This window comes from Saimiri boliviensis, chromosome 12 (assembly GCF_048565385.1).
Source record: "Saimiri boliviensis isolate mSaiBol1 chromosome 12, mSaiBol1.pri, whole genome shotgun sequence".
NCBI lineage: Eukaryota > Metazoa > Chordata > Mammalia > Primates > Cebidae > Saimiri > Saimiri boliviensis.
In genome coordinates, this window is record NC_133460.1 from 26,053,965 (window position 1) to 26,080,412 (window position 26,448).

The following is a 26,448-nucleotide window of genomic DNA, read 5'->3' on the forward strand; positions in this document are numbered from 1 at the left end:
TGAGCATGAATCCCCATGAATCAGCTTTTCCTTGAGATGAGCACCGAAATAACCTTTGCACAGTCATTGCTAAATTCTAACTCTTCCGAAATGTTTTCTCACATGATGCTTTTTTTCCATGCCACGCCTCATGTTGCTGTTATTATTGCCTGGATGTGCTGCTTTTTGCGGATGCAATTCTCTCTCCCTCTTAATCCCTTACAAATGCCTATGCATGACCTTCAAGGCCCTCTTGGCAGGGGAGCTCTGCCTGCTCCCACAGGACCCAAGTGTCCTGGACTGGATCCCTCAAGTAGCAGTCCCTCTGCCTGGAATGTCTCTCTCTGTCCTCAGCCAGAGCTGCTGACAGCTTCCTCCTCTGTTCCGTTCCTTGTACAATCTTTTCTTCCCTTTTTTATCACTTACTTTGCTTTATTCTTCTTTCACAGCGGTGAATCTCTCTCTCCTACTAGACTTTGAGATCCTTGGTGTGAGGTCCCTGTCTTGGTTCATCTTTTGCCTGCAGGGTGCTTGGTGCACTCTGGTCACTGGGAAATGTTTTCAGCGCTGGTTGCTGACTGCAATTCTTGGACCCTCGGATGTGATGACGGAGGTTTATTGTGGTGTGCAGAGGGATGGAGGTCCGTGTTCTCCTTATCTTCCTCTGGGCTCCCAGCTGGCAGCCAGCCCAGGCCTGAAAAGGTCACGCAGTCCCGCTTTTGCTGATCTACCCCAGACCCTCATGTGTCCCAGGCTGTAAGGATAGGACGTGCAGAGGAGATTCATCATCCCTACATGCCAGGCCCTATTACAGGTGCCCGTCCCACATAGCTGAGGAGCGCATCAGGTCCACAGGACTAGAGCCCCACTGGGTGACCCTAGAGGGCCCAGCTCAGGGACCACAATCACCCATGAGGTGAGACAAAGCACCCTCAGAGGGAGGACCTGGATATGCCACGTCTCACAGCTGGTGAGTGACAAAGAAGGCTTGGGACTGGGTCTTGGTGGTCCTGGGGACACTGCACAGAGGGAACAGTTGGTGATCTGGCATGACCAGGCTGCTAGACTGAGCAAATTAAAAATGCAGAACACCCAGTGAAATGTGAATTTCAAATAAATAATAAATGCTTTTTTAGTGTAAGTGTATCCCATGCAATACGTGGGATACACTCATACTAAAAAAATTATTCATTATCTAAAATTCAGATTCCACTGGACGACTTCTTCTTTTTCTTCTTTTAAATCTGGCAACCCAAGGGTGGCTCCAACTTTTAGTACTCAAAGTGGATCACAATCAGAGGAAGCCAATGTGGTGAGTCAACACTGGGATGACACAGTGACAGTCACGGCTCATGTGTATGCATCACCCTGTAGTTCATAACAAACGTCAGCATCTACGCTCTTGTTTGGTTCTCATGACTCCTCTGAGGCAAGCTGAGTGGGCCTTGTCACTGTCTTCTGGATTGAGAAACAAAGGCACAGAGAGGTGCAGGATGTTGCTCAGTGCCACATCGCATGTAAAGACGGAAGAAGTGGGGGTGAGAGTCAGCCTGGGCTCACCACCTTACCACCTAGTGCTTTCTCCAGGATGAAACTCCTAACCTGTGGCCTGTGGACTCAGGCTCCCATAGGCATGTCCTGGGAGGTGTCCCCAGCCCTGCTTATGGCTCATGGGCTGGAGTTCATGGGAGAATTGGTGGCTCTGGGGAAGAAAAGGAGGGTTTCATTTCACTTTCATGTCATGTCCAAGGATCTTCTCAGCTCAGTTCTCCCAGACATCCACAGAAGTGAAACTTTTGATTCGGTCCATAAACATGGAGTCCTTCCTGTCTGGGGAGGGTTCTGGTGCTGCTGAAGGCTCAGACAGCTAGGGTCTGCAGAGCTGGGGCTCCCCTGCAGGCCCAGAGTGCTCCTGAGCTGCTGAAGATGTGTTCCATTTTCCTCCTCGTCCCTGCCCATCTTTCCACAGGAAGCCATTGGGGTTTGCTTTGTTGCTGGTTTTGACCACTTGCCGGTAGTGTGGTTTTGAGCCCAAGATCTTCCGGGTGAATTTAATTACCTTAATTGAATGGTGCTTTCAATTCTTAGAGAAGGGGAAGCAGTAAGACAGTGGAGATGGCAGGGGTTGGCTTTATCACACCCAGAAGGCTCTAACAAATTGGAATTGATTCCTCTTGTTCTTCTTTCTGGGTTGGTTTTCTGAATCATTGACTCAGGCATGTCTGAGGAGCAGTTCAGTGGAGTGACGTGTGACAACTCCTCCCTGTCTATGCAGAGCCTGGAGTCCTGCTCACAGAGGGTCCTCCACCCACAGACGCACAGCACACACAGCCTCCACCACCCCACGCCACAGGGTGCCTTGCTCTGGACCTGTGCTTTTTTGATCAGTTTTGGGCCAAGGCAATTGACCTCTTTGTGCAATTCTAACAGCCCTCTTGCTTTAGAGGGGAATGTCCTTATCTATGTTCTCTGCTTTATGAGGAGAATGTCTTAGCTTAAACTGAAATATCATAGGCTGGGAGGCTTAAAATCAACATTTACTCCTCACAGTTATGGAGGCTGGGAAGTCCAAGATCAAGGAACTGGCAGATCTGATGTCTGGTGAGGGCTCTCTTCCTGGATTGTAAATGGACAGTTTCTTATTGTATCCTCATGTGGCAGAGAAAGAGAACGAGAGTGCACATGTATAAGCAAGCCCTCTAGTGTCTTTTCTTATAAGGGCACTAATCCCATCATAAGGGATCCCACCCTCATGACCGAATTGCTTCCCATAGGCCCCACCTCCTAATATCATTCCTTTGGGGTAATCCCAGTGAATTTTGGAGCATACACATTCAGCCCATAGCCGCCAACAATGAAATGGCAAATTGACTTCCTCAGTTGAGGCCCTTCAGGTGAGGACAGCTGACATGTATTGAGTGTCTGTGAAGCAGCAGGTTGACCCCTGCACCTGCCTTATTCCTCAGTAACACTCGGCATGAAAGGCTTCCCTCATCATCTTACATCTGATGAAACTGAGCTGTAACTGGCTGGGTAAACTGCTGGTCCCTTGCTTAAGGCCTGGGAGTGCTGGGTGGGGTCTCACCCAGTCCTACACTTCAGTGCCCGCTCTCTGGGCCCAGAGTGATGCCTCCTCAGCTCCTCCCATGTGGGGCTTGCGGTGTCTTTGTAACCTCTTTTGACTTTTGGAAATCAGAAATTATAAGTTCATAAGAAGAAAGCGTAGAATCTCATAAGTGTGACTTACAACCTGTTTTGGTGCTGGAGATACAGCCATGTGCAGGGCTGACCCAGGCCCTTTCCTCCAGAACTGGATGGATCCTGGGAGGGTGTTGCTTTGTAAAAGTGCATTTACCTCTGATGGCCTTACATTGGCTTCCACCGGGCAGTGCCTCTTATGCATGTAAAGCAGAGCTTTGATTTGCATAAAGGTTGCTGTACACCTGGTCTGGCCATTTGGCACATGGGAGAGGGGTGTCAGCCTGCAGACTGGCCTGACTTGACTGGACCCAAACTCAGGTTCTAGACTGGGAAAGCCAAAGGCCCCCAAACTGATCCTGAGACCCTGTGCCCTGGGAGAGAACAAGATTGGATTTGTCCAGCCCTAGGAACAAAATGTGGTTGGGTGCCATGATGGCAGTGTTGGCCTAGTGAGAGTCTGAGTCTTCCACAAACCACATTACATGTGTAGAGGCCTCTAAATCCTGCCACAGGTAGAAGTCTAGTATGCCCCAGGGGTTGAAGAAACCAGCTGGCTTGGGCTTGCCAGACCCACAGAACTAGATGTGAGCAGGTGGTAGCAAGGGCTGCTGCCCTCTGGGGAGAGAGTGAAGAAGAGATGTTTTCTCTGTGGGCTCAGCCCAGCCTGAAGCTGATTTCTGGTCTGAGTAGCCAGTCTGCCATGTCTGGATAGGTCATTCACCAGAAGCTTCCAAGTGCTGCTCAGACCCAGGGCTGTGCCTGCAGTTAGAGGCCAAGGAACCTGGCACAGGGAAGACTGGGCCTAGTCTAACCCAGGACGTGAGGGCACCTAACACCCGGCATGACAGACCCAGGGAGGGATGCTTGTGGCAGGAGAAATGAGAAGTCACAGGATAAAGAAGAGCTGGAGAATTGGCTGGGTTCAAGCTGTCTCCCACAACCTGTTCCCTCCTGGTTCCTGTTCCCTGATGAACATGGCAGGCCACACACTGTTTAATAACCAGCTCTCTGGGGCAAAAAGTACTGGATTTGTAGCACTGGCTGATTTCTTGCTGTTGACCTGATATCCCAGGCAGAGGTGGGACGAGGTGTGCCCAGTGGGCCTTGCAAGGTGCAGGGGGCTCTGGCGTGCCTCTGAATCCCAGCAGGCTGTGGAGTTTGTACTGCTTAGACTTGGGTGGTGTCTCACTCCACAAAGGCTAACCTGCGAGCTGTCAGCAGCATCTCCTCGTGAAGTTTATGACCACTTCTAGGGGCGGAGTGTTATGGGGGATCACACCTTGGAGCTCCTGGTGGCCAGATGGGCTGGACTTAGCCAGACACAGTCTCCAGACAGTCCCTTCCACCAGGAAGGAGCTCAGGCCTGGCACTGCCAGCTTCTCCACCACACTCTCAGGTGTTCTCTGCAGAACTTGAGGGGCCCAGCCTGAGTGGCCAGATGCTCCCTGAGCAAAGGGCCCTTGGCTTCTCTTCATGAGCTCAGAGGTGGCCTCGGCTTCTCCCTGTGAGCTCAGAGGTGTTTTATAGGAGCAGTCATGCAGGCATCACAGGTAAAAGTAGGAGCAGGAAAGATCTGGAAGGGAGAGCATGTGATCCAAGACAACTCTGTTTACCCTGTCTTTCTCTCCCAGGGCTGAGTGAGTGCCAGTCCCACTCCACTGCCCAGGAGGGGAACTGCCTGAGGGGCAGAGATTTTGGGAGAAAGCAGGATCAGCCTGGCAGCCATGGTTCTGCTGCTTAGCCTTCTGATCCTTGCACCTCCTTGTTAGACCCAATCCAAGCTGCAAGGCCACCCCCACTGCCAGGCCAGCTGGGGCAGTTGCTGGAGGAGGGACACACAGCTCTTTCAGGAGCGCAGGGGCCATGCAAATTGTGGGTCCCCCTGGGATCAGGGTGCAGGTCCTAGTGCTGCTCTTTACCCTTCAGTTGTGGTTGCTGAGTTGTACTAGGTTCTAGACTGGGAAAGCCAAAGGCCCCCAAACTGATCCTGAGACACTGTGCCCTGGGAGAGAACAAGGTTGGCTTTGTCTGGCCCTAGGAACAGGATGTGGTTGGATGCCATGACGGCAGTGTTGGCCTGGTAGGAGTCTGAATCTTCCACAAACCACATTACATGTGTAGGGGCCTCTAAATCCTGCAGCAGGTAGAAGTCCAGTATGCCCCAGGGGTAGTGGTTGAAGAAGCCGCTCAGCAACCATGGCTGAAGGGTACGGAGCAGCACTAAGAGATACATGGCATGTGAGAGCCTGGACTTTCTCATCTGCAAGTGGACCCCACGCCATGACCTGGCACAGGTGCTCCCAACAGACTTTCTCAGCCCTCACATCATTGGCACTGCCCAAGGCTCAGGGCAAAATCGCCCCTGGCTGAGAACCACTGTTAGAGAATCCGGGAGGGAGCGCTGGCCCAGCACCGGGCTGTCCTTCCTGGCTTCACTTGTTCACATATTCACTTGCTCTTCCCCTCCACGTTTCCCAGGAACATCTTGCTCTGGATTCTGGAAATGGCAGGACCAACCTGACATGACAGAGTCATCAAATAGGCAGTGCTGGCAGTGGAAAGAGCTGAGACCCAGGTCTAAAGTTTGTCATCATGGGTGTCACTTAACTGCTACACCTGGAAAATAGGGATAATAAAACTGGCCTGGCTGTGCTCGCCTCCAGCACTGTCATCCCCAGGGTTGCTCCCCATGCTGGACACAGGAATTTTGATGGAATCGGTCCCCACGGCAGGCACTGCCTGAGAGTCTCTTGATGTTGGAGCCAGCCAACCCACCAGGTCCTGGGTCCCCACCACAGCAGGGAGGATGCCTGAACCAGAAGAAGGTTCAGAAAGCCCTGGCCACTGCAGCCCTGCACCTCACCTATCAGGTTGCTGGGAAGCGAGTGAATGACACGCACACCCTGTGTCTCTGCAGAGCAGAGGTTTTTCCTCTACATGTGGTAAGAAATGCATTTACATCATGGCACAGAACATGCTTGGAGACATATGTATCAAGGGAAACTTGACGAAGCAAAGCTTACCCTTCTTATATGTACTGCTCCATCCTAATCTGATCTATTTTATTATTTCATTTAAAAAACCTCTTCACAACTTACTAAGTGACTTCAGGACTTAATAATGACTTATGATCTACAGTGATTAAAAAAAAAAAAAAACCACAACTCTCTCTCAGACCAGAAATTTTAGGCATATCTAATTAGGTCCAACTTATGGCTGCCCTGTTTATGTTAATGCCAGATTTTCATCTGGATGGAGAATTGGAGACCCAAGGCCCAAACACAGAGACTGACCAGGTTCATCTGGGGAGGGGAGGAGACTCCCACCCGCTGGTGGCAGGTCCGTGGTCCGGGCCTTGCCTTTTGGCTCTAGGCTATGTCTCCAGTCCCCACACAGTGCCTGTGCCTTGAATGGGGCCATTTATTTGCTAAGCAAGTGAATGAATGAGTGGATGAGAGAAATTTCTCTTATCCACTGAGTGGGGACTGAGCACCTGGTATAAAGGTGCTTTGTAACTTCGTATTATTAATTAATATTTATTATTTAATCAATATTCACAATAGCCTCATGACACAGGAGTTACTCTTGTTCTTTACAGAGGAGGAACATGTGTAGTGCAGAATTTAATACCTGGTGGTGTGGGCAGGAACCCGGGGCTCCTAGAGAAGTGGTGGTCCCATTCACCTGTCTTTACAGAGCCCCCTCTAGCAGCTTCTGGAATGCCAGCTACAGGTTAAGAGTCTCTGCTCAGCACCATGCTGTGCCTTTGGGGACCAACCTGCCCCTGGCTACTGTGCAGTTTTCCATACTCCTGGTTCTCACCCTCAGGCCTCCTTCGAGCTCATCTTGAGACCTGTGGTCATAGGATGTCCTTCTATTCCCCATACCCCATCACACCTGGGATTCCATAGCATGGGGTGCAAAGACCTTGAAACCTAGTAGGGCAAACAGCTCTCCGGTAAGAGCTTCAGAATCAGACAGATTTTGGACGTGCCACTCAACTTGTGTGAGCCTCAGTCTTGCTTTGGTGACTTTGGGGCAAATGGAAAGGCAGACCCAGCAGCCTGAGGCTTGTGGAAAACCGTTATGGATCAGGATGTGGTGGTGAAGAGACAACTATAACTTATGACCAGATTCCACCTTGGAGACCTTTGTCTAGACAGAAGCCCAACTCCTGGAGGAAGAGGCATTTGTTTTTGTTGGGATGGAGGTATCTCCTCAGGAACCATCCTCTCTCCAGCCCCTGGGAAAAGAGCCAGGCTCTACGGGGAGGGGAGCCCACTGAAAGCAGCCCTGGAGGGTGCCAGGCTTGGCAGAGAGAGGAGGTTCAGGCAGGACTCCTGAGAACCACGGGAGGGCAGGGATTCTACAGAGTCCATGGCAACATCTATATACCGGGTTCCCCATATGTAAACTGGTGCCATGAGGCTGCGTGACACAGGCAGAGAAGCAGAGCTGGAGAAGCTGTCACCGAGTGTCAGCACCCCGGCAGTCTCAGATGCCCATCCTGTTGATGGAGCACCTGCCACCTGTCTCACCCTCTATATCCATGGCCTTACCCAATGGGTGCAACAACTGGCAAATTCAGTAGGGCTGACACCAAAGGAATTTTAGGTAATTGAGGGTCAGACAGGTTGAGGAACTTGCTTAAGGTCACACAGCCAGAGAGCAGCAGAGGCAGGATTCAGGGCCAGGTCTCTGCAGAATGCAGCAAGGGCAGAGAGAAAAGAGACGAGATGGTCTTCTATCTGCCACCAGGTTCATGCAGGGTGAGGAGTGGGTAGCAACCTTTCTCCTAGCACCTTCTCACCTGTCTCCCTCTGTGTCTTGTCCCACCAGGGAGCACTGGCTTTAGGAAAGCTAGAGAGGGCATGTGTAGGACCTGGCTCTCCTGCAGAGGTTATCTTCCCTGCTCTGGAAGCCACGAAGCGGTGTGCATCTGGGATAAGGAGAAGGGGACCTCACACAGAGCACCCTTGGCAATTCCTAAGCCTCCCTCATAGGTCTGAAGCTGTGCCTGGCCTTCTCCTCATGTCCCTGCAGGAGGCTGGGAAGTAGCTGGTAGATGACCACTGTCCTTTCTCCAACCAGCACAGCAGTGATGAGGTGGCTCAGCCAGGGAAAGGAAAGGGGAGAACAGGCTCCTGCAGTGCAGTGTGAGGAGCTGAACAATACCCAACTGCTTCATGGAATTCCTCGTGGCAAGGAAAGCCATTTCGGTGTGGCCAGCCCAGTTCTCCCTTCCAAATTTAAAGCTGAAAGATGCTCCTCTAACAACCATGTTTATTTCAACCTAGAGCTGTGTTGATGGAAAAAACTTGGCTCCTTGGAGCACCTCCTGTTGTGTCTGAGAACGGTGCCGGCCCCTTGCCCCCCTTTCCCTTCCTAAGACAGCATCCTCAGACATTTCAGAATGCCCCGGAGAATGACGGGAGGTTACCCCTACTTCAGGGAGGTTGTAGTGACAAGTCATAGTCTCTTGGGCCACTTGAGTCTGATGCTTGTCAATGGCTGTGGTTTGTGCTGTGTCTGCCCTTGTCCTGAGCCTGGCTCCAAGGCGGGAACATCATGTCCACACTCGAGCTTGGCCTTCCACCCACTCCACATGCTGAAGGTGCTCAGATCCATGACCTCTTCTGTGCAAGAGGGATGGTGATCACCATGCGTGGTCACCATGGGGCCGGGGTCAGTCCTGCACGGTGCCAGCTGCTCTCCCGCTGAGTTGTGAGCATGAACCAGCTGAACCCTGAGGCATCGGACTTTCTCCTTGATGACCTCTGGAAGGTACAGGCCCAAGCTGGAGTTTAAGTGAGAGGAAAAAAATCTCCAAGTAGGACAGCGGAGTGAGGAGAGCCATCCTTGTATTTCTACCACGTGCCTGGAACTTTTCATACATTTGCTCAGTTAATGCTTGCAGGACTGTTTGATGTGGGAGCTGTTATTCCTATTTTACAGAGGAGAAAGCTAAGGTTCCAGGGGACTTGCTGAGAAGTGGAAGGGCTGACCTATGAACCCAGATTTGCCTGTACTGTGTCCCCTGCAGAGCCACAGGCTTCCTAGTGCAGTGTGGAATCCCTGCAGCACTCTGAACAACTTCCTGAAGTCCCGAGTTGCTGGGTGAAGCCTGTGCGCCTCTCTAGGCATGCTCAGCTTTCCTAAGGAAGGTTTCTTTTTCCTAAGAAAGGTTTTGACTCTCTGGTGATGGGATGGCCTCCTTTCTAGAGAATCTGTTGGGTGGTGAAGAGAGCTGTAGGTATCAGTAATCAGTGAGGACAAGACATAGGTGTTGCATTCAGATCTCAAGCCCCTCATTCACTGTGCATCCTTGGGCAAATTACTCTATCTCTCCAAGCTGCCATGCCTGCCTCCATGAGGGGGTTCACAAGACCCACCATGCTGGATGGTTGAAAATGAGACCAGACACTCCAAAGCTTTGCGCATGGGAGGTCCGCAGCCAATGATTTCCACAGGGGAAATGGTGGGCAAACTGAGGGCAAGACATGGCTCTCATCTGTTGGGTGTAGCCCAGGTGGCTTGAGCTTGGACTATTTGACCTCTGCAGTCTTCGGGCTGATCTGCCTCTGAGAGTGGCAGACAGGGCCAGGTGAGAGGATGGGCTGGTGGAGCCACTGTGGCCTGGCAGCCCGGGACAGGACAAGCCAAGGGGCAGCTCCAGTGTGACCTGGCATGACCTGGCCCTCGCAGGCAGGCTCAGTGGTGCCAGGTCTAGAACCACCTTCTAAACACAGTGGGGAGTAGGGAAAGAGCCTTGGAAACTCCTTCAGAGGCTTCCCGAGCAAACCGAAGAGCCTCCCTTTCCCCTGCCTTCCTCAAGCTTCAGGTGAAGGCTTTGAAATAGGAGAGATCCCTGATGAAATCCTTCCCTCCAGCCAGCCTTGCAGCCCCTCAGCAGCTCAAGTCCACTTGGGAAGGGGGCTCTTAGTGAAAAAAGGGATCAACGGAGGCAAGGAAAGACAGCCCAGAGTGGGGTGGCCCAAGCAAGCCCCTGGGATTGGCCAAGCAGAGAATGGAGGATGCACGGAAGGTCTGTCCATCTGCCACGTGTCATGGCCCAGAAGAACGTCCCTTTCCCTTCATCTAAGACAGGGAAGTCTCTAGGTCTGGGGAGGAAGCTATTCATGGTTGATTGGTTGTTGGAATTTTCTTGCTGTCAGACTTCCCCTAGGCCGTCTGATGTGGGCTTGGAAGGTGATGCACTTTTCACGGAGCTGGCTTCAGCCTTTCCCCTTAGAACTCAGGTCAGCTGAGAATCCACTCTGCCTCCCCTTGACATTAGGAGGCTGTGGATTAATCATACTGTATTCTTTCCACAGTCAGCCCCTTTCAGGAAATATTCCAGAGTTATACTGATGACTTACATTGGGGGTGATGCATCTGAGCATCAGCATGTGCTCTGTATGCTCCAGGTTTGGGTCCTGATAGGCCTCCACGGGTCCCTTGTCCTTCCCGCTCTGTCCCATCCACCAGCTCATGCCATGCAACCCTTGGAAACCAAGTAGAAATGAGGGGATGTCTGAGGTTTTTCCAATTAACTAAATGAATCATCCAATTGAGTTAAGGGCTATGGACTGGATGGATTTTTTGAAATGAGGTTTAAACCCTCAAGTGGAAATAAAACCAAAACTCACTCCAGCCTCGATGGGCCTGGGCCCTGTTGGGGAGCAGAAGCCCCATGTGCCCCTGCAGTGTGGCCTTCTCTTGAAGCCCTTTGCTTCCCTCTGGTAACCCAGGAGCACATGGAATGAAATCCCAAGAGGCAATGAGGAAGACGGACCAGCCGTGTTGCCGCCAGCAGGCTTGGGTTACTGAAATTTCTGGCAGAGACTAAAGGAATAGGGTTATTTCAAGACATGGGGCTTCCCCTCTTCAGTAAGGGTCTCCAGGGCTTCCTTAGGTCAGGAAAGACACTTATTTCTGTTCTGGCAAAAAGGCATCAAGGTGGGAGGATGCAGGCCCGTCTCTGGCCTTCCTGTCTGCTCTCCGCACCTCTCACTCCACAGGTTCCAGGAGACCTAAGCCCCTCTGCTCCAGTACACAGCATTCCACCAGCCCCTTCCTCCTCACTGCACACAGTTGCTCCCTTCCCAATGAGCTTCTGGTCATCCAAGAGCAGACAAACTTGTTCCCATCCCAGAGACCCAGGGGCAGATGTGTGTTGGACTTGAGTCACCCGGAGAAGGCTATTTATAAACCACCCCGATAAGCACAATCTGCCCTGCTCAGCCCAGGCCACATGGGCATGCTGTGTGTCTGGTGATTCCACTGCTAAGCTAACCCTCCCAGCACCGTGACAGCAAACTGGACATTTCCTGTACCAGCCAGGCCTGAAAAGTAGTCCTGGAAAGGTGCGGGAGGCTCAGGAGCCAGCCAGCCATTGGAAGGGTCTGACTTACAAGCTATTCTGACAGCAAGAACTTTTACTGTTTTTTTTTTTTTTTTGTATTAAATTGACCCATCTCAAGAAGTGTTCTTGTAACTTTTTCTGCAAAGGGCCACATTGTAAATGTTTTCAGTTTTGCAGGCCATATGGTCTCTGCTGATACAGTATAGAAGCAGCCTTAGACAATATGCAAATGAATGAGCATTGCTGTGTGCCAATAAAACTTTATTTACAAAACCAGGTGCTCAGACCACACACCACAGTTACTAGCCACTACTGTAAAGGGAACTCAAATGCTGGAAAACAGGACCTCACTTACCACGCACATCTGTTTAATCTCCCCGGGTTCCTATACTTATGGAGCTACCCGAAAGGCCTACACAATGATTCTTCTTAAGGCTACCTAGCTTTCCACACACATTGACCACTGCCTTTCTCAATGATCAATTCTTCTCTACCAGAAAACTAAAGAGGTAGTTTTAGACTCAGCCAAGCCTACCCCGTGAGAGTTTGGTGGGGGCCCTCCCAGGGTGTGGAAGAACAGGCAGCCTGTGGAGGGCTTTGTTTTGGGGAAACACATGCTCGCAGAGTCCACAGGCCAGAATGTCACAGTCACCAGTTTTCCTCTTTGTTACAGCTGGTGTGACCCTGCCTGGCCCAGCGCCTGGGGGAGCCAAGACAGCCAGCCTCCCTCAGCTCTGATTGCTGAAAACCTGGGACCACGGGGGGACCCCCATTTGACAACGCTGTGGCCTGGGCACATCTGTGCACTCACTTAGCCATGTGGGAGCAGAGAGCCCTAACAGATGACACCTAAGGACAAAGCCACGCATGTACACAGCTCCCGGTACACAGTCCCCGAGGCCCATCCAGCACACCAAGAACCTCAGCCCCAGCACCCGTGGGCTCCTGGCACACAAACACCACCTGCACAGCACCCTGGCACCAAACTACATCCCCAGCACAGCAGCGGCCCAGCGGGAACGTCCCTTCTGCCATGAGCTTGAGCCTCCCTGCCCACGCTAAGGAGCCAGACAAGTGTCTGGGCTGTACCTTCCGCTCTCTGCGTGTCCAGCTGCTCAGGCCTCCTCGGGAATGGGAGAGAACCCCGGCTCTGCCCCTTGGCCAAGACTTCTTCTTTCCTCTTTAGCCAGGCTGCCCAAAGGTGTCAGGAGAGTGGACTCAGGACCCAAGCCTTCTCCAGCTCACAAACCTTCCCACCTGAGGAAGATCAGTGACCAGAAGCTGGCCAGACACGGGAAGTCCGTGAAGCTTACCTAAATAGAGACCCAGCCGGGGGAGACCAAATGGTGTTCTTGGTGGGGAAGAGGCAAACAGTCCGCACTGCAACACCCGCGTGGTGTCAAGTAACAGTCAGATTAAACAAACAGCCTCAGCTGCTATTTTTACATCCAGATCAGCCACGAGTAACAGATCACTTGGGGAGTGAGAAATTGCTTGCTGCTTAGCCGGACCCTAACCACGATTCCAACTTCAATCCAGAACGATTGCTAAAGCTGTTCCAGCACCTAGAGTCAAATAAAAATATCCCGAGGTGGGAAGGAAAACATTTGTCTAGGGAAACATTAAAAACAGGAGAGTGTGTGCCTTGGAGCCAGCGCCCGGAGCCCTGCTGATGTCCCGGGGCAGAAATAGCCCGTTTCATCATCGGCTCTGGACGACCGCCGCCCGCATTCCTCGAGTAAGGAGCTGTCCTCTGCTGCGCTTTTGGAGCAGAATAATATGCAGCTGGGGGAAGGCCAGGCTGGGTCTCAGGGTGAGAGTTGCAGATGGATATGAAATAATCGGGGAAGAGGCAAGGTAAGTGTCCACTTGGTGAGCTTGCAAGCCCGGTTGTTTGCAAGGTCCAAGCACCAGTGGACAAGTCTGTTCTGCCAGGCAAGGGCTCCCCTCTCCACCTCTGGAGGGGCTGGCCCCCCTGCAATCCTGAGGTGGGCTTATGCCTGCCTTTCCAATGGCTGCTTTCTGTCTTGGGCTGGGGTCACCTGCTCCCCAAACTGCCCTCAGACCCCCAGACTTTTTCCACTGGTTTTTCCTCTGCTTGTACTGTGCCAGCTCCCAGGGTGCCTTCCTTCTTCTCCCAGGCTGGCCCTAGGACAGTCTGCTCACTCCCCGGATTTAATGCAAGAGCGATTATTTTTTTTCCCCCTTTCTCTCCAAGATCGTTTTTTATGCTTCCCTGCCTGTGGCCTGAGAAAGCAGAGATGACTGTCCCTGCTGGGTGTCCTGCTCTGTGCTGTGCTCAAGGCCTCTGCTAGTCTGCAGTGCGCTGTGTCTTGGTCTATTTGCAGACTGTCCCTTCTGCTCCTGTGGGCTCTTCAAGGGCAGCAACCTGTGTCCTGGCCCCAAGTTAGGGCCTGGCACTATCTCCAGCCTTGAACCTGCTGGCAGCCAGGGTCATAGGGACCCAGGTCTGTGCCCTTTGGTCTAAACCAAGTCAGAAAGAACACCTCCTCCATGCCCTGCAGACCGAGGTGCCCGAACAGCAGGAGCATTCAGACCCACCTCCTCCTGGAAGCCTCCAGACTTGCCTTTTGCCCTGAGAGCTTCAGAATCTTGCTGCGGGGATGACTGCTTGCTGTTCTACACTCAGAGATGCTTTGAAGGAGGCCCAAAGTGAACCCCTCAATTTTACCCACTCACTTCTCTACCTCCCTACCTTCCCTGTTTGTAAAACAAACACTCCAACAGGGCAGAGAAAAACCATCAAGTTGAGATGTGAACAACATTTTTAAAGAGTACACAGGATTTGGCCCAGGCTCCATTATTTCCTAGCCAGTTGACATGTCACATACTTACCCTTCCTGAGTCTCAGTTTAACCATCTCTAAAGTGGAGAGAATGCCTGAGCTCTGTGGGATTCAGGGTCAGGAGAGCTCACGTACATGAATATGCTCATCTATTGCAGAGCTTCCCAAATGTTAGTCATTTATTTGCTATTTTTTTCTCATGATTTTTGTGACATCCTCGACTATCTGTATCAACATTTACTTACTATTTTCCTTGAAAGAAAATTTAAATTGCCTTGCTTTGTGTCTTGAACAGAAGAACTTTATCGAAAACAACAATACCTAATAGATTATGGATTTGATATATTTGTTAATTTCCGCACCCCCCCCCCATTAAAACAACTTTATAGTCAGTTCATATGTCATCTGTTTGACCCAAATCATTTTGTTCCAGATGTTAGGAAATGTTGCATTACTAAATCTCATTTTATGGAGGTGTTCGCTTTGGGGCGTCGGTAACATGAGCTGAAAGCTTCGACAGGGCCCCTGGTCTTCCTAATCTGCTTTCCTCCCCTCCTCAGCACCTTCCTTCCCCAGCTTACGTTTCATTCTTCACAGGCGGAGAGCATGACCTCATGTCTTGTTTAGGATCCTAGGAACGGCAAGCTTTGCTCTGCGGCAGGAGTGAATGGTGTTTGCTTCAAGTGGCTGATTGAGGAAAGAGCACCATGGGATGGCTGGGGAATGTTCTGGGGACCAGACAGTGGCGGGTAGCTTTGTCAGTGATGTCAGCAGGAAGGGTCTGGAGAGAATAATAAAACCTAGTTGACCCAGCATGAGCCTGTCCTGGCAGCAGGTAACCTTCAAGAGCTTGGCTGGAGGCTCCAGCAAGCCTGAGCATGGCTGACCCCTGCAGAATCTGATTTCTCCTGGAAGTGCCCCTACGTGACCCTTGTAATAGACCCCATGTCTGTGCCAGTTACAGTGGGCACCCTGGTGCAGACCAGCCCCAGCCAGAAACAGAGCCACAGAACTCAGCCCAAACTCCAGACCAAGAACACTCAGGGTCTTCATGGCCCAGAGCTGGCATCTGTCCGGGGTACTGGCCCAGGCAAGGTGACCACTCTCGTCCAGTCCAGGAGCTGTGAGCTGCATGGAAAGAATGTGAATGAAGACACAACTCTAAATGTGGAACCATGGACGCTATGTGAGCCAGTGTGCTCCCTAGCCGTCCAGAAAAACAAGGCCCACTTGTACATTCTAAAAGTGCATAAATAAAGCTGTCCTCAGGCGGCGTGCTCTGGTGGCCCATCCTTGCAGTGGCTTTACTGGCTGCAACCCTCAGCAAGGCCTCTGGAACACCGTGAGGGCAGCACACTCCCCTAACAGAGTGGGTAGGAGGAGATCTAGCTATGGCCTTGCCACATCTGGTGATTGCAAACTTAATTTTGCAGCAAATTTAATCTGCTCCGCGTTGGTATTAATTAGAAATGTTCAAAAGCTGGCAATAAGGGTAGTGCAGAATGGGTCCTTCAGGCCAATTTCTGGTTCTAGGTATTTGAAGTTCACATCCCTGCGAATAACAGGAAGCCACTCACCTGATTCTTCTAGCTTTGCATCCCGGTTATATGTGACTTCCTGTTGGGAGACATTTCTTCACCATCGCCCAGCTTTCCTTAGGAGTCATTTCCATAAAGTTTTTCAGGACGGTGTTGCATTTCCCTGTTTGATAATAAAAGCAAAATGAAAATGCAAGCCAGTGCATATAGGATGCTTACTTTGTGCCCTACATGGTTCTAAGTCCTAGCATCAGTTAATCTACACCCTGCACACTCCAGATCATAGGTCCCTGCATGATTCTGTCCCATCCCCATGAATCGCTGTCCATCGGGGAGCTAGGGAAGGATGAGATATGGGGAACTGATATTTCCTGAGCATTCATTATATGCCAGGAAAACGTTTTCTGTGCTTTGTTCCGCAAAATCCCCAGTCTTTCTGCATGGAGGCAGCTAATGTTTTCTTTTTTTTTTTGGTTTTGTTTTATTTTGTGTTGTTTTCTTGAGACGGAGTCTTGCTCTGTCATCAGGCTGGAGTGTAGTAGTGCGATCTCGGCTCACCGCAACCTCTGCCTCCCAGGTTTAAGAGATCCTCCTGCCTCAGCCTCCTGAGTAGCTGGGATTATAGGTATTCATCACCATGCCCAGCTAATTTTTTGTATTTTTAGTAGAGACGGAATTTCACCATGTTAGCCAGGATGGTCTCGATCACTTGAGCTCGTGATCTGCCTGCCTCAGCCTTCCAAAGTGCTGGGATTACAGGCATAAGCCACCGTGCCTGGCCTAGTGTTTCCTTTTTACAGATGAGGAAACTGAGGCTTACAGAGGTCCCAGGATGCCACAGCTAATAGCAGCACAGAGGACGCAGACAAGGGCTCACCTGGCCATCTATCTAGCTGGTATTCTCCCAACCCAAGTGCAGGACACAGCCTCTCTGACCCATCTGTTCATCCTGCCTCTCCCTGCAGTGACGGCAATGCCTGCAGGGCAGCTCCTTAACTAGTGATTTGTTACGGGGATTCTGTGCCCACTGTGAGCACAGCACGAGTGTGTTTCCAGGGCTGATGGTGAGATGCTGTCTCATTGGAGGAGGGTGCTTTGAGGGTTCAGGCCCCGCTGGGCTGGCCGCCTGGCGAGGGACCTGAACAGGAGGACCCCTCTTGCAGGAGCCCTGGGTTGGTGCGGTTGTTGCCTGCTCATGCTAACTCAGAGGGGCTGGAGTTACAGGGCCAGGGCCCTGTTTGTAGCTCATAGCTTGAAAGAGCCCAGGTTGCCGAGACCCTTCTACAGGGCTGCTCTTCTCCCCATCTGACCAGCCTGGTGCTGGGATGGCAGCTGTCACAGTCAACTGATGGTCATGCTGGCCGGGGCCTCTCCTCGAGGCGCTTCCTTCAGGATTCTTTGCTTAGGACTTTACAGTGGAAGGCTTAGACATAAGAAACAGAATCTGTGCTGTGAAATGAAGGAAATTCAGTTCATTAAAGGAGTAGAAGTCTCACAACAAAGCAAAGCCGTGGCAACCAGATGGGAGGTCGGCTTCTTGGTGGATCTGGGTGCAGTGGCTCATCTCTCCACACTCAGGGATCTGGAAACCCAGTGTGAAGAGGAGCTGCTCCCTAGAGCACAGGTTGACAATCTTTTTCTGCAAAAGGCAAGATGGTAAATATTTTCAGCTTTGCAGGCCAGCGGGTCTTTGTCAAAAGAGCTCAGCTAGGCCATGGTAGCACGAAAGCAATTAGAGACACTCTAAACAAATGGGAGTAGCCAATACAGTAAGTAAAACTTCAATTTCAGAGTTTAAAAGAAGAAAGTTGAATTTCATATAGTTTCAATGTATTACGAATATTCTTATTTTGACATTTTTTGACAATCATTGAAGTGTGTACAAACCCTTCTTAGCTCACTGGGCTGTCCCAGAACAGACAGCACAGGGATTTGGCTCGTGGGCAGTTTGTGACCTCTACCCTAGAGCCACTTTGTCTACTTGGGTGACCACCAACCCTATGTGGTTAATGAGTGCTTGAAACTGCTCATCAGGTCTGAATCAAGATGCCCTGTGAGTGTAAAATGCAACACTGGATTTCCTTAGGACAAAGAAAACCTTGATGTTGACATGAAAATACTTTGGATATTCTGGGTTTAATAGAATATATTGTTGAAATTTACTTCCACACATTACTTTTGGAACGTGACTCTGGAATATTTGAAATGACATAGTGGTGTGGGCTGTATTTCCACTGGACAGTGCTGGGCTTCGTTCATGGTCACGGACCCTCACCCTCATTGCCTGGTATGTCCATCAGGGCAGACCCGACTTGAGATCAGGGCTGAGCTGCTCGTGGTAAAAGAGTTTCAATTTCTCCATCGCCATTGCTCTGAGTTCAGACGTCAAGCAGAAACTTTTGCAAGTGTATTCCTACATCACTGGTACTATTTCTATTTGCTTTCACCATTGCCTTTAAAATATTGGGCCTTAAAATAGTACCGGTACATCACTGGTACTATTTCTATTTGCTTTCACCATTGCCTCTAAAATATTGGGTCTTAAAATGAGATTTTCTGAGCATGAAGAAAAATACGGTGAGTATTACCATTTTCCAAGCCCCTCTAGAAGTTGCATGCTGTTAATGATCTCATACACAGTGTGGATTGGATTTTCACAACCATTCTAGGAGGGAGGCATTCTTACCTCCATTTCCATATGCAGAATGAGGTCAAAGAGGTGAAGTCCCTCACCCCAAATTATGTACTTGGGCAGCAGAGCTGGCATCAAAGTCATGGTTCCCATTCTCCTCAGACCACTCACTTCCGTGGTGCCATGCCACTAACGTGCTGGTGGAAGCAGGGCCTTTCTGGAAGATGTGCTTCCCTTCTAGTGCAGAGGCAGAGGAGGGATTCTGTAGAGCAGCCTGGCTGAAGGGAGAGAGACTCTGGAGGCAGGACTGGAATGCAAAGCCCAAGCATGCTGTCGCTACTCTGCACCCCAGGTGCCAGCTATTCTCTTTTCCGTGTAGAGAACAGGGAACAGGGAGAGGAAGGCCACTGTCTACCTGCCCCGCACCCACTGCAGCTGCTGCAGGATTGTTTTAACCTCAGAGGTGGACCAGCTCCAGCCTCAGGAGCTCCTTGCCCCTCTCTGCATGCAGCTCCACCCTGCCCCACGGCCTTTGCCCCTGTCTATCTGATCCTCTGCTTGGAGCACTCTGCCCCGACCCTGATATGGCTGCTTCCTCCTCACCATTCAAGCCCCAGCTCAAGTGTCACCTCCTCAGAGAGACTTTTCCATGGCTATCCCATGTGGAGATCTTCACCTTGGCCCCAGCTGACCTCTGTCATGCCCTCATTCTATTCCTCGTGGTCATGAAAATTAACAGAAACCATCCTGCTTTCTGGGCTGTGCTCTGTCTATATAGACTCCCTTCTCCCAAAAAGCAATTCCAAGAGGACACCTACTTTGCCCGCCTCGTGTTCCTCTGCTCAGCTCATGTGCAGTGAATGAGTGTGGGGCACTGCCCCACGGGGGACTCCTTGCTGCCTTGCCTCTCTCCCTGCCATTACAGCCTCAGAGTGTTGGGTTTATCTCAGAGCACTGGTTCTCAAGTCCTCCAGAGGAGGAAGCACCCATGGCTGGGGCCCTCCCTGAGAGTTCCTGCTTCAGTGGGTCCTCTGTGGGGCCTGCATGAACATTTCTAATAAGTCCTCAGGCAACGCTGATGCTGCTGGTTCAGGGGCTATCCTTGGAGAAGAAAGAGTGCCTGTTCCTGGACAAGGTGCACCGACTCTCTCTTCCACACTTGCTGTGGATGATTTCCTGGGAGCTGCTGTTCAGGAGTGGCTTCCTACTTAACTTGATTCAACAATTATTTTCTGAGCACTTCCTGTGGATCAGGCACTTCTAGATTTTTTCTCATTTGTAACCTCCTTTTCTCCTTACTACATCTCTGAGTTGGTTTATAAGCAAGAGAGCTGAGGCTTAAGAGGTTAAATACTTGGTTCAAGGTCACAGAACTAGGCATAGGTGAGGCTTGGGCTGGTTGCAGAGGGTTCTGGCACCCAGCTCAGGTGGGTTCCCATCCTGCCATGTTGCTCTCTGAGGTCTGGCCTCCCAGGAGCCTTTGGATATGGCTCATACGTGCCAGGTATGTCCAGCTGTCTATTTCCACTTCTTTGTGTGCAGCTGGGCAGAGCCACAGAAAACTCCAGGTGGTATAGCCAGGAGAATCTGTAGCTGAGCTACTCAGTTCATGAATTTTGGGGGCAGAGCCTTAAGCATTGCACTGTCAGATCTACCCCACACCAGCTGTGTGACTTTGGACATGTGGCTTGATTTCTCCAAACCTCCATTTGGTACCTACACCATATGACTGTTGCAAATATTAAATGGGATCATGCAAGTGCTTAGCATGGGTAGGTGCAGCAGGCTGATGAAGTGATTTGGTCATAATCGTGACTGCCTTGGCTCTCTCGTGGTTGGGTTGGAAGGCAACAACAGGTCTGCAATGACTGAGAACTTGGGAGTTTGGGGCTGAGGCGGCGAGTGTAGGACCAAGAAGCTGGGTACCCCCCACTGCTGTGCAGTTGTAGAAAGGAATGAAGACCATGTCTCCATCCTTGCAGGAAGTAATTCCCAGGACAAGGGGGAGAAACATGGGTACAGTGTGTTAACCGTTCACTGAAGAGGGAGAGGCAATTTCTATGGGTTTGCTGACATTAAAAGAAAACTGTAGAAAAAATTAATGCCTGTTTATATGGATTTGCTGATATTAAAAGAAACCCATAGAATAAATTAGAAAATGATTGTGGGGAAGAGAGAAAACAGCCTGGTGGGATAAGGAAAAGGTAGATTCAGCCCTTTTTTGGGTAGATTTGACTTGTACCCATGATGTATCTTCCAGTATTTTAAAACTAAATTAAATCAAAAATAATAATAATAAAAGCACCTAAAAACTGAGAGCAAAATAAAACAAATGAACTTAATGCATAGGAGGCATGATTTCATAAAAGGAAATTACATCAAATGCTTTTCAGATAAGTAATTTGATTTAATCCATAATGGGAATATATCTGAACCCAAAATTATTAACGGTTAAATAAAATCTTAAAGTGTTCTTAGAAACATTGATAGATAAACAATAGAGCAAATAGGTAAGTATGACCTTGTTTTTTTTTCCTTAGAAATATTTAATAGGGACTTACAAACAGAAGGTATGTCTGAGTCTCGGGTGGTGACAAGACAAGATGGTAGATCCCTGTGCCACTACTCCCCAGACCCAGGGCTCATATTCCAGAGGGGAGGGGTGGCTCAGGAGGGGTGCGTAAGACAATGGAAGTGTGATAACATCAAGGTTATTTGACCTAAGGGCAGGATTTATAGTCAGCTCCCGCTCTAACTCAAGGAATAACAGATAAATGGGAAATCTTAAAAACCTAAAATGCAAAAAAAAAAAAAAAAAAAAAAAAAAAAAAAAAAAACCTTCCTGTAACAGGGGCTCATCAGAAGCCAATGTGGTGAATTAGCTTAAATTGGTAAGTATGTTCATGTCATTCAAAGCAAGATTTTTAGTGTTAGAAAAAGGAGATGCAAATATAAAATCAAAATATTAAGTAAAACGTTATGCATGCTATTTGAACATCAATAGGAACTTTTGATTACTTTCTTCTAAAAAATACTTAACTGATAAGATCTGAAGCCATAACCAGCACAATAGCAATGAGCATCATTTGTACCTAGATTTTTGTCTCTAAATACCATTTCTCAATAAAAAAAAAAAACAAAAAACAAAAAACAAAAAAACAGAAAATGTGTAAGAAGAGTCTGGGACTTTGACCACACCAGAAAAGCAAGCAGGCTGTGGAAAAACTCCTGGAATCGTGATGAGAGCCAGGCAAGTGACTTTGGGAGGCTCCCACTAGGAAAGATGATGGAACGGTAGGGATGAAAATCGCAAGGAATAGAAAACACATTGAATGTGTTCAACTCATGAATTTGTAACACTGCTGAGAAAAACAACAGCTCAGACAACATTCCACAATCCCTTAGCAAGACTCAGGGAGCAGCTTCATTCTCCGGAGAAGTGGACCAGGGTTGGGAACTAAGCCTGACTCTGCTGTGTAAACGGTACCAATTAGTCCAAGCCACCAAGTGACGGATGAAGGATGGTCTCTCTAATAAGTAAAGACAAAGATGGAAGGTAAACTAGATTATGATAATTTTTCAAGGCCCTGATGAAATCACAACTTAATACAATAATTGCTACTAGGTTACCTGTGAAAATACACAGGAAGTGTTCTTGCCAAAACACCAAATCTCAGTTAGAACAAGCCTCTAAACCTTGATCTAACTCTCAGATGACAGGCAGAACAGGAACAGAGGAAACAGAAACATGACATCATAAGGGAGTAATTGGCAGGTTCCACGGAAATTGGAAAGATCTGTGGAAAATTCTGCAGGACAAAAGCCAATTTCTATACAAACATATTGTTGAATATAAGGCAGGTGAGATCTATTGATTAAAAGACTGTAGAGAAACATTGACCAAATGCTGTATATAGACTCTGTCTGAGTCCTAATTCCAGCAAACATTTAGAAGACAACTGGGGACATGTAAATGCTTCCTAGGTATTCGATGATATTAAGGAATTACAGCTAATTGTTTAGAAGTGACAATAGCATTATGTTGATAAAAGAGGCTTTATAGAGAGACCTACACTAATACTTATGAATGAAAGACAGCAGCTGGGACCTCCTTCAAAGTGCAGTGTATGGAGAAGTGGTTTGAGGTACAGTTGAAGCAATATTTCTGAAGTCGGGCATTTGTTGTATCATCTTCTGTATTTTAATATACATCTGAAATGTTCCATAATTTTAAAAATGGAAAATTCCCTGGGGCAGGGAGGACAGACAGGGTCAGAGGGAGCTGATGAGGAGGTGGGAGCTCCCGGGAAGGAGACACAGCCAGGGAATCAGAGAATGTGGGTGGGGCCCTGTGGGAGCCAGGGTGAGATTCGAGACTGTCCCTCAGGCCACGTGGCAGAGGAGGCTGCCCGTCCCGCAGACTCCAGTCTGTCTGGTCACCTCACTTAGGGTTATTTGATATAAAGTGGCTTCAGGGAGGCCAACAACCCTACAAATATTGGCAAGTACACAAAACATGAGAAACAATTAAACGTCCAGATTTAGAGGTTGGTTGCCTGAGGCTGCCCTTATAAATTAAAAACCTAAAATAGGAGAAAGTATTTAGAGTAGATTGTTAAGTAACCAAGTAAAAAATGGAGATCATATATTAATGTAAATTATGTATATTCATGCAAGAATGTATTTATATATTAAGGGAGTCTCAAATACAATATCACCAGGCATCAGAGAAAAAAATGCCTAAAACAAGAAATAATGAAGAAAAATATATGTGTGTGTTGATTTCTCCTTCAAAAATTGCATTTTTCATCGAGGTGACTTGTAGCAGGGTGAACACCTGGTCTTACTTTGGATGAGGGACACTTTCCATTTCCCCACTTCATAAAAGTCCCTGAGGGTTTTCCTGCTGGACTCACATGAAGGTGAGTGGCTAATTTCACCTGTGATGTAAATGCCCCTAGAATGGATGTCTGGGATGGTGGGGATAAAAATACTCCAGTGCAGGTGGAGTTTCTCTAGAAAGTCCAAAGCTATCTACTTTCTCCCAAGGGCAGGTCACTGGTCTCTCCCCATAGGCCAGTGCTGTGGCCTGGTGACCTGTGTCTGGGGCAGGGAGTTGCTTCTTGGAGCCTTGCCGGTCCCAAGTTTCCTTCAGGGCATTGTCTTTGCTTCAAACGGTCACCTCGGCTAGGCAGGGAGGTGGAGCTGCTTGTGTCCACAGACGGGCTGCCCAGCTCCTTTCTCCCTCTGCAGCTCTTCTACTTCATTAGAGCTGCGGGCTTCCTGCTGGGAAATGGAGTATGGCCATACCCCTGCCTTCACACACTAGAGGAGGTTCCTTTGCATTCTTCAGGCAAGTCTTAGAGCACAGAGTAGGAAACAGATACTCACAGTGGGATGGGCCTGGCTCCCACGCTGCGCAAGGTCAGGGCGGAGCTGGACCGTGCACTCTCCACTGAGCGGGTTTGCAGGTCACAGTCTCCTCTCTGGGGTCACTATGTGACATTCCGGCCTTAACTCCTCCAGACTAGCTGTGCGTCTTGAAGTTTTGAGAGGCTTCCAGAGGCCAGAATTCAGGGAGCGCTGAGGCTTCCATGTAAGTTTCTGGGCGTCCACTCGTTGCTGTTCCTTGGTGTGGTGCTGTCAGGTCTGCAGAGGGCTTCCCGTCACTGTCTCTTTTGCACTGGTCCCTGGTACAGCCCCAGCAGCCTCATCACCCTCCATTTTCCAGCCTTGGGAACACGGGCTGGGAGACTTAGGGGAAGTCACACGGTGAGTCCAGTGAATAACAGCTAGTGCCAGAGCCCAGAGCTGGGTGCCCAATCCCTCGACCAGGGGCCTTTCCCTCCGTCTCCCTCTTCTGGCCTTTGAGGAGGGCCCTGCAAGTGCCTTTGGTGCACACCCCTGGCTCTGAGCTGCAGACATGCCTAGTGTAGCCCAGGACCAGAGGAGGCCCCAAATGCCACAGTTGTGTTTCATCCTAAAATAATTTGGATTGATAAGCAGCATTTAAAAATCAAGAGCTTTTTGTGTGGATCGCTTCATTTCTGACCCCTTCTGATCTCTTCCTAGGAGATCAGGCACCGGGGGTGGCATTCTCACATTAGGGGCAGGGGCTAAGCAGAGAAGGGCTGCCCTTCAGATAGGACCTGTGCCTTCCTGCAAACCACCTGCTACCTTCACTCATTTACAGAACCTGCGGGGCCAGAAGACTTCCATGTTTGCGGCCCTATTCTGGGGCTTCGGCTGTGTTGGAGACCATCACTGGATCACAGCAAAGCTAACATGTGTCTGGGTCTCACCTCGAGCCAACTGCAGTGCCAGAGGCCCTGACACCTAGCCCCCTCTCCTTCCTGACTTACCGAAGCTGCCGGTGGCTGACCCTGAAAACTGGGAGCACAGGATGCCACCTCAACTTGAATTAAGTTCCAACAGGACATAGACTAGGAAACCAGGAATGCTCACATTAATACTACATAAGGCTTAGCTTCAGAAACATTTACCTGCTGTGAGCAGATATGTCTTCATGAAATATGAAATCCACCCAAATTTATTAAGACTGCCTGTGTAGTAAGTAGTGGGAACTCAAACTGAGCAGCCCTCTGTGAGGGTCTCATTATTATTATGGCATTATTTATTTATATCTTACCCTAAGACAGACATGATGTAATCCAGTAATTAAGATTGCTATGATTGAATATTTATTAAGCACCTACAATAAGCCAGCCACTGATCCACATAAAATGAGTCTTTACCCTCAAGAGCTCTTGTCTTGATGCCACGGGGAGCTCAGCGCCTGGTGGAGGGGAGCAGGGGGGTGTTTAATGGATTTGTCTTCCCCGAGCAAACCTGAGAAATGAGCTGATCAGAAATTGGTCAGAGTTTAGTCTCACTGTTCCATTTGAATGAAATGAAAATGATCTATCGCTGGCTTAGGAGAGGCCTGGGTGTGTGGAGGGGTTCTCCCCAAAATGCCCCAGCCCAAGTTGGAGGCCTCCAAGACGCAGGTGGGCAGCAGCTGGGTGAAGGTCTGAGCTTTAAATTTATCCTCAGGCTGAGACTGGGCTGCTGTTTTGTACTTCTTATAAACTTAGCCACGTTCTGACATTTCACAAGCTAACACTTGCTGGGTCCCTACTGTGTGCCAGAGGCTGGGGCTGCAGAGGAGAGCCAGGCACAGCCCAGGGCCTCCTGAAACCAGCTCCCCACCAGAGGCTCTGCAGGTTCCTTTCAGGCCTTCAGTGCTCCCCATAGCCCATGGCAGCTTCCTTGGCCTCTCCTCTCTGTAGACTCTCTCTATATCCTCTTGCTTCTTCCGCTGCACTGAGACACTTCTCCTTAAAGGGATCTGCTGGCTACAGCCCACTCCCTGCTCCATCTGTCTCTCCTTTGCTTGGGGATGCTTTGTAGAGTGAAGACTAAACAAATGAGTGAAGCATGAAGGAGTCAATGAACAGGCACAATCATAAACGTGTACCCAGCATTAATCCATGAACTTGTGGGACCAACGTTCTTCACTGACAATTCTTCCCTAGATTATTTCTGTGTTTGGGAAGAGAGTCGAATGTCCCTTCTGTTCGTGGGTGCCTTTGGAAGGAGATGTTTTGAAAACTGATGCAGACATGCCATGTTTCCCTTAGCACCGGCCCTGACTCCAGCATTTGGTTCAGATAAAATTTAGTTGTTGCTGTTTTTTCTTTAGAGACAGGATCTCACTGTGTTGCCCAGGCTGAAGTGCAGTAGCATGACCATAGCTCAGTGCAGCCTCAACCTCCTGGACTCAAGGGATCCTCCCGCCTCAGCCTCCTGGATAGCTGGGATTACAGGTGTACATCATCATGCCTGGCTCATTTATTTTTATTATTTTTTACTTTTTGTAGAGGGAGGGTCTCTCTTTGCTGCCCAGGAGGGTCTTAAACTCCTGGCT

At 49.6% G+C, this 26,448-nt stretch overlaps 1 protein-coding gene and 1 long non-coding RNA gene across 7 annotated transcripts in view; one reads left to right on the forward strand and one right to left on the reverse strand.

The window, feature by feature from the left end:
• C12H10orf71 (chromosome 12 C10orf71 homolog) overlaps window positions 1–15,111 on the reverse strand; it is a 30,980-nt gene extending 15,869 nt beyond the window's left edge. For 3 of the 6 annotated variants that reach the window (XM_010340593.3, XM_074382117.1, XM_010340594.3), the window contains exon 1: window positions 12,635–13,224. The gene's annotated coding sequence lies outside the window, so the exon portion shown is untranslated. Of the gene's footprint in view, window positions 1–12,634; window positions 13,225–14,932 lie in introns of those variants that run through there. The other 3 variants (XM_010340592.3, XM_010340596.3, XM_010340597.3) reach the window with 2 other exon arrangements.
• Window positions 12,553–25,445, forward strand: LOC101041236 (uncharacterized). The gene is made up of 3 exons (XR_745137.3): window positions 12,553–13,402; window positions 23,336–23,443; window positions 24,715–25,445. It is a non-coding gene; the product is annotated as an uncharacterized LOC101041236 (long non-coding RNA).
• The last annotated feature ends 1,003 nt before the right edge of the window (window positions 25,446–26,448 follow it).